This window comes from Rhinopithecus bieti, unplaced genomic scaffold, assembly GCF_001698545.2.
Source record: "Rhinopithecus bieti isolate Rb0 unplaced genomic scaffold, ASM169854v2 scaffold_20840, whole genome shotgun sequence".
NCBI classification, from domain to species: domain Eukaryota; kingdom Metazoa; phylum Chordata; class Mammalia; order Primates; family Cercopithecidae; genus Rhinopithecus; species Rhinopithecus bieti.
In genome coordinates, this window is record NW_016809955.1 from 634,745 (window position 1) to 640,843 (window position 6,099).

Genomic DNA, 6,099 nt, shown 5'->3' on the forward strand with positions numbered 1-6,099 from the left:
AGCAGGGGCCCTAGATTCACACTGCCTGCTTTCAAATCTTGGGCTGTTATGTGATTTTGGGCAACATACTCAACCTTTCTGGGCCTCATTTGTAAAATGAAGATATGCTAATACCTACCTAAAAGGGTTGTTTTGATGATTAAATGAAATAATGCCCAGATCTTGGTTCACATTCCACACAAAAGGGAACTGGGACTCCAGGAAATATGGCTGATTCCCAGGCTGGAGCAGGAAAGGGTTATGAGATGTCTGGATTATCTTGCTGTACCAGAAATTTAAAAAGTGCTAAAAATATGGATTGGGGTATGTCAAATTGACACAAGAGTTAGCTCAAAGAGCCACCGACTGGCCAGATCTGGAACGATATTTTTTGGTAACAGCATTATTGAGATATAATTCACGTATCATACAATTAATTCAGTTAAAGTGTACAATTCAATGGTTTTCAGTATATTTGCAGAGTTGTACAACTACTATTTCACTTTGATTTTAGAATATTTTCATCAATCCAAAAACAAAACCCTGTACCCATTTAGCAGTCACTGCCCATCCCCCTCCTCCCAACCCCTGGCAACCACTAATCTACTCTCTGTCTCTATGGATTTGCCTCTTCTGGACATTTCATATACATGGAGTTACGTAAAATATGGCATTTTGTATCTGGCTTCTTTCACTTAGCATAATGTTTTCAAGGTTCATTCAGGTTGGAGCACATAATGATACTTCATTCCTTTCTATGGTTGAATAATATTCTATTGTATGAATAGACCCTACTTTGTCTATCCATTCATTAGTTGATGGACATTTGGGTTGTTTCTGTTTTTGGCCATCATGAATAATGCTGCTACGAACATTCACATACTAGTTTTGTGTGGATATATGTTTTATTTCTTTGGAGTAGAGTTGCTGGGTCATGGGGTAACCCTAGGCTTAAGCTTATCAGATCTACCAGATTTCCAAAGTGGCTGCACCATTTTGCATTCCCATCAGCAGTGTATGAAGGTTCCAATTTCTCTACATCCTCACCAACACCTATTATCTGTCTACAAAAGGTTTCCTCATGGATATGAACTGGTATTAGCCTGTTGTTTTAATTTCCGTTTCCCAGATCGCTACGGATGTTGATCATCTTTTTTTTTTTTTTTTTAGATGGAGTCTTGCTCAGTCACCCAGGCTGGAGTGTGGTGGCGCGATCTCAGCTCACTGCAAGTTCCGCCTCCCGGGTTCAGGCCATTCTCCTGCCTCAGCCTCCCGAGTAGCTGAGACTACAGGCGCCCGCCACCATGCCCTGCTAATTTTTTTGTATTTTTAGTAGAGACAGAGTTTCACCGTGTTAGCCAGGATGGTCTCGATCTCCTGACCTTGTGATCTGCCCATCTCAGCCTCCCAAAGTGCTGGGATTACAGGCGTGAGCCACCGCACCCAGCCGATCATCTTTTTATGTGCTTATCAGCCATTGTATATCTTTGGGAAAATGTCTGTTCAGAACCTCTGCCCAGTTTCAAATTGAGTTGTCTTTTTATTACTGAGTGGGAAGAGTTCTTTATATATTCTGGATACTAGACCAACATCAGATATATGGCAGATATTTTTTCCCATTCTGGGAATTGCCTTTCGCTTTCTTGGTGGTATTCTTTGAAGCCCCAAAGTTTTTAATTTTGAAGATGTGCAATGTATCTATTTTTCTTTCATTGCATGTGCTTTTGGTGTCATATCTAAGAAATCATTGCATAATGGTTTCCAAGGTAATCTAGGACAATTAGACCATCAAAATAAATGACAGTAACAGATTATACATTAAATGCAATAGGAATCCATGAGCCATAATAATAATAAATTGACAAAAAGATACATAGTGTGGAGCTGAAGCAGAGACCCTCTTCCTGACAATAAAAAGCCAACCGATAAATGTGGAGGAAGTCATGGAGTTGAAAAATAATCACCATTTTGCAACCATCATAGATTGGTTTGAGAAAGAATCATCATTGCATGCTAAATCTGCGGTTGTGGGAAGACTGCTGAATAACTGGATATATTATCCATGATCTTATAGGGTCTCCCCACAGATTGCTTATTAGTTGCACAGAAAGAAAAAACAAAACAGATACAGTGGAGGATAACCAGACAGTATTTTGAACTTGCAATCAAAATGAACATCTCCAGTGAGGGACAGAGGGACATTGTGTGCCTCCAGGTGTGACTCCCAAAGAGGACACATCACTTATGCAGTATTCCGTCCAGGGATGCATAGCCTGTGTCTGATCCTGAGGAAACATCGCAGCCAAACTCGCTGAAAATCTGTAAGATAACTGGCCCGTATTCTCCAAAATGGCCAATGCCATGGAAACTGAAAGACTGGCCAGGCATGGTGGCTCAAGCCTGTAATCCAAGCACTTCGGGGGGCTGAGGTGAGAGGATTGCTTAGGCCAGGAGTTTGAGACCAACCTGGAAAATAGCAAGACCTCATCTCTAGGTATCAAAGTATCAAAGTATCAAAGAAGCAATACTTCCAATAAATTTGAAAACCTGGGACTATTTCTGTCACTGGTTTGCTGTGTTTTTCCCTTTAAACTAGGTTTATGTTGGTGAGGGGGCAGAAGCCTGAGTGCTTCCATCCGCCGCCTTCCAGTGTCAGGCGGCTTCTGCTTGGACAAGATGGCTATCCTGGTGGGCTTGTTTCTTCTCTGGTCTTGTTGTAGGAGGCAGAAAGAAATTACTTAGGTAGACATGGTAAAGTGAATCCCCAGCAGAAAACTTTCCTTTTAACAAAAAGCAGCTCAAAGATAGCTCCCTTTCTAACCTCACACAGCTCAAGGAAATAACTTTTCTTCTAACAACAAGCAGCCTGAAAGAGCAAACAGTAAAACAGATAAAACAGCTCAGGCACAGAAGGATCGGGGAAGTCTCCTGGGTAATCACCAAACTTCACATGTATACAATGGGCACCAGTAAAATAGTGGGCCTTACTAACCACATTCCTTTCTCTTTAGGTGCGCTAAGGTAGGGAGGCTAAAAGCAGAATCGAGGGGTATGCCTACAGCTGCAAGATGTATGGGAACAGACACAGAAACTCTTCCTCCCAGATAAGCAAGACAAAGAGACACAGACTAAAAGTTGGCCTATGTGGTCGGGAATGGGGTGAGAGCCTATTAAAAACTCTACTCTATACAGATAGCACACCTGGTCCCAACTGAACCATCGGGCCCTAGGAGGATAAGACATCCCCTCCTCACAAACACCTCCTCACTAGCCTATTTAGAAAACCCTGACATTTCCACTACCACCTGGCAACCTGCTCGGGACCTCTTTCTATGACAGCTGTTCTTTCCTTTTGCCTATTAAACTCCTGCTCCAAACTCACTCTGTGTGCGTGTGTGTCTGTGTCCTTAAACGTGAGACCATGAACCTTGGTATTTACCCCAGACAACAAGGCTGCTTCTGTCGCTTGTTCTGAGACTCATTCCACACTAGCCTGAGCTTTGGGGCCATTCTTTTGCTTCTCCCACCTTCCTACCCCCAGAGCTGACAGATTTAGTGAATAAAATTTACAAGATGCCTTGTTAAATTAGAATTTCAGGCAAACAACAACCTACTCCACACTGACTCAGGAGGTACCCTCAGAGATAGATGTCACTGAGCCTCGGGAAGCAGGAAGCTCCATCCCTGCCCATTAAGCCCCCTCTCAGGGTCTCCTCAAGGAAGACAGTGGTTCCAGAAGGTATATTCCCACCCCTTCTACAGCTTACCTCTCTCCCATCCCTCTCTGACTCCAGGTTCCAGCTGGCCCAGGGATTTCTGGGAGGATCTGTAGAAAAAGGCCGTCCACAGTAGGAGCCTCTTCTTCCTCACCACATATGTTTCAGCCCTGCCCAACTAACAGCTCTCCATGTTCTAAAGAAGGAGGGAGTGCTGGGCCATCCCAGCCTTCTGGAACTCCAGTTCTGTGATGTCATCCATCTCCTGGAAATACACTGGTTTTAACCAGGCAAATTGGCCAAGCGTCAGGCAGAATTAGCAGCTGGGCCTGGGAGGACAGGTGACATCTGTGAGGAAAATGGCCAGGTGGGACAGGGTGGAGAGCACTGGCTGTTTCGTTCCTTTTGGGAGTAGCACCACCTTTGGGGGAGCTCCTTCCCTCATGGAGTTTTAGTGGGGACTGCCAGTCCTAGGGCCCTGCCCCCCAACATCCCCCAATAAGCGTAGAAATGCTTGTGTGCCAGTCACTGTATTTGTAAAGGGAAGCGGTGGACCTGCTCAGCTTCCAATAGAAAGCCCGTGTGTGCAGGGCCAGAGGACACAGCCCATCTAAGGTGCTAAGCCTCCATAAAGAGGGAGTGGAATCTGGATGGGATTCCAGCCCTAGGGTACACCCTTTCTGGGACCCAAACACACCCTTCCCCTTCCTTCAATTCTGAGACTCAATAAATGTCCCTACTTGCAGAACAAGTTTGAGTTGGGTTTCTGTCACTTGCAGCCAAAAGAGCCAGTCACAGTCAGCATCGGGTCAACCATCTGTGAAATGGTGACCTGACACCCTGTCCCCTCCCTTTGAAGGCCACAACATCCCAACACCATTAGTCACCGACGAAGTCCAGGAGAAATTTCTACCAACTGTAGCAAAAAAGAGGCAAGGGAGAAAACATTTTGTTACTGACAGTGCACTCTTCTCTCTGAAACAGGGAGGTAGGATCTGACAGAAAAAAAGGACAAGTGGCGGCCGGGCGCGGTGGCTCACACCTGTAATCCCAGCACTTTGGGAGGCCGAGGCGGGCAGATCACGAGGTCAGGAGATCGAGACCATCCTGCCTAACACAGTGAAACCCCGTCTCTACTAAAAAAAAAAAAAAAAAAAAAAAAAAAAAAAAAAAAATTAGCTGGGCGTGGTGGTGGTCGCCTGTAGTCCCAGCTATGTGGGAGGCTGAGGTGGGAGAATGGCGTGAACCCAGGAGGCGGGGCTTGCAGTGAGCAGAGATCGTGCCACTGCACTCCAGCCTGGGCAACAGAGCAAGACTCCGTCTAAAAAAAAAAAAAAAAAAAAAAGAATAAAAGGACAAGGGGCTTCTAAGTGGTCAGTGTTGGCCCGTGCCCCTCCAGACTTCTCTTCCCAGCAGGGCAGCAGTGCACAGCACCCTGGAGTAGGAGGCCGCAGGGGCAGAGGGGGGAGGCTGAACATGCTGGGGGCACCACTGTATGAGAAACCATTTGTGGCCAAAAATCTACATGGGCCTCAGATGACCTGAATGAATTCGTCTCTGTAGAGTGAGAGTCCTGGGCAGGAGGAAAGGTTTCCATAGCCCAGGACCACATACTTGGAAATTTGGTCTCTGAAAGTTAAGATCTGAGAGAGGATGGTCTTTGCGGCATTCAGAGGGGGTCCAGAGGGACCCTCCACCTCCAGCCCCCTAGCTGTGGCAAACATGAACCCTGAGTAGATTCCCACCCATTCAAACAACTGGAAAACCCAGGCTGGGGCCCATGAGTCAAGTCAGCTCAGGGCAAGAGGACAGATGGACACCATAGGCCATCTGTCTCAATATTTGCAAGTTATAAATTAAACTAACACTGTTAAAGTAAAAATCACTATCAGATATTTGCTTTCAGTCTCCTCCTCTTTTGAATGTCAATATGTAGTTGACATGAGCAATGCAAGGAGGCATATTATCGGTGCCAGATGATTAATACAACATTTGAAGAGTAGTTGTACCCTACTGCCTGACAGCACTACAGTTAAGATTTAGCAAGGGCAGGAAACAGTTTCCCTCTGAGGACCCAGGCAAGGGCTCAGATATGCTTTATTACTTACATAAAACTTAGGAAAACCCAGGCTTACTCCAGCACAAATGAAAAGGAGGTCATAACTAACATCACACCACAGACGGTGCTTAAGTAGTCAACTTCTCAAAGTTATTCTGAAATTATTCAAATCTTTAAAGCTTACAAGTTTAAGAAAAATGCCAGCTTAAATCCCATCTACTCTGGCTGAGCGCAGTGGCTCACACCTGTAATCCCAGCATTTTGGGAGGCCAACACAGGCGGATCACCTGAGGTCAGGAGTTCAAGACCAGCCTGGTCAACATGGTGAAACCCTGTCTCTACTAA

General features: G+C 45.4%; 1 protein-coding gene across 2 annotated transcripts in view; it reads right to left on the minus strand.

The window, feature by feature from the left end:
• The window catches only part of LYZL6 (lysozyme like 6), a 13,010-nt gene extending 9,103 nt beyond the window's left edge, over positions 1–3,907 (minus strand). Inside the window, exons 1-2 of one of the 2 annotated variants that reach the window (XM_017891016.1) lie at positions 3,747–3,907; positions 119–222 (exon numbers count right to left, since the gene is read on the minus strand). The gene's annotated coding sequence lies outside the window, so the exon portion shown is untranslated. The remainder of the gene's footprint in view (positions 1–118; positions 223–3,746) is intronic. The other variant, XM_017891015.1, reaches the window with a different exon arrangement.
• Between the last annotated feature and the right edge of the window lie 2,192 nt (positions 3,908–6,099).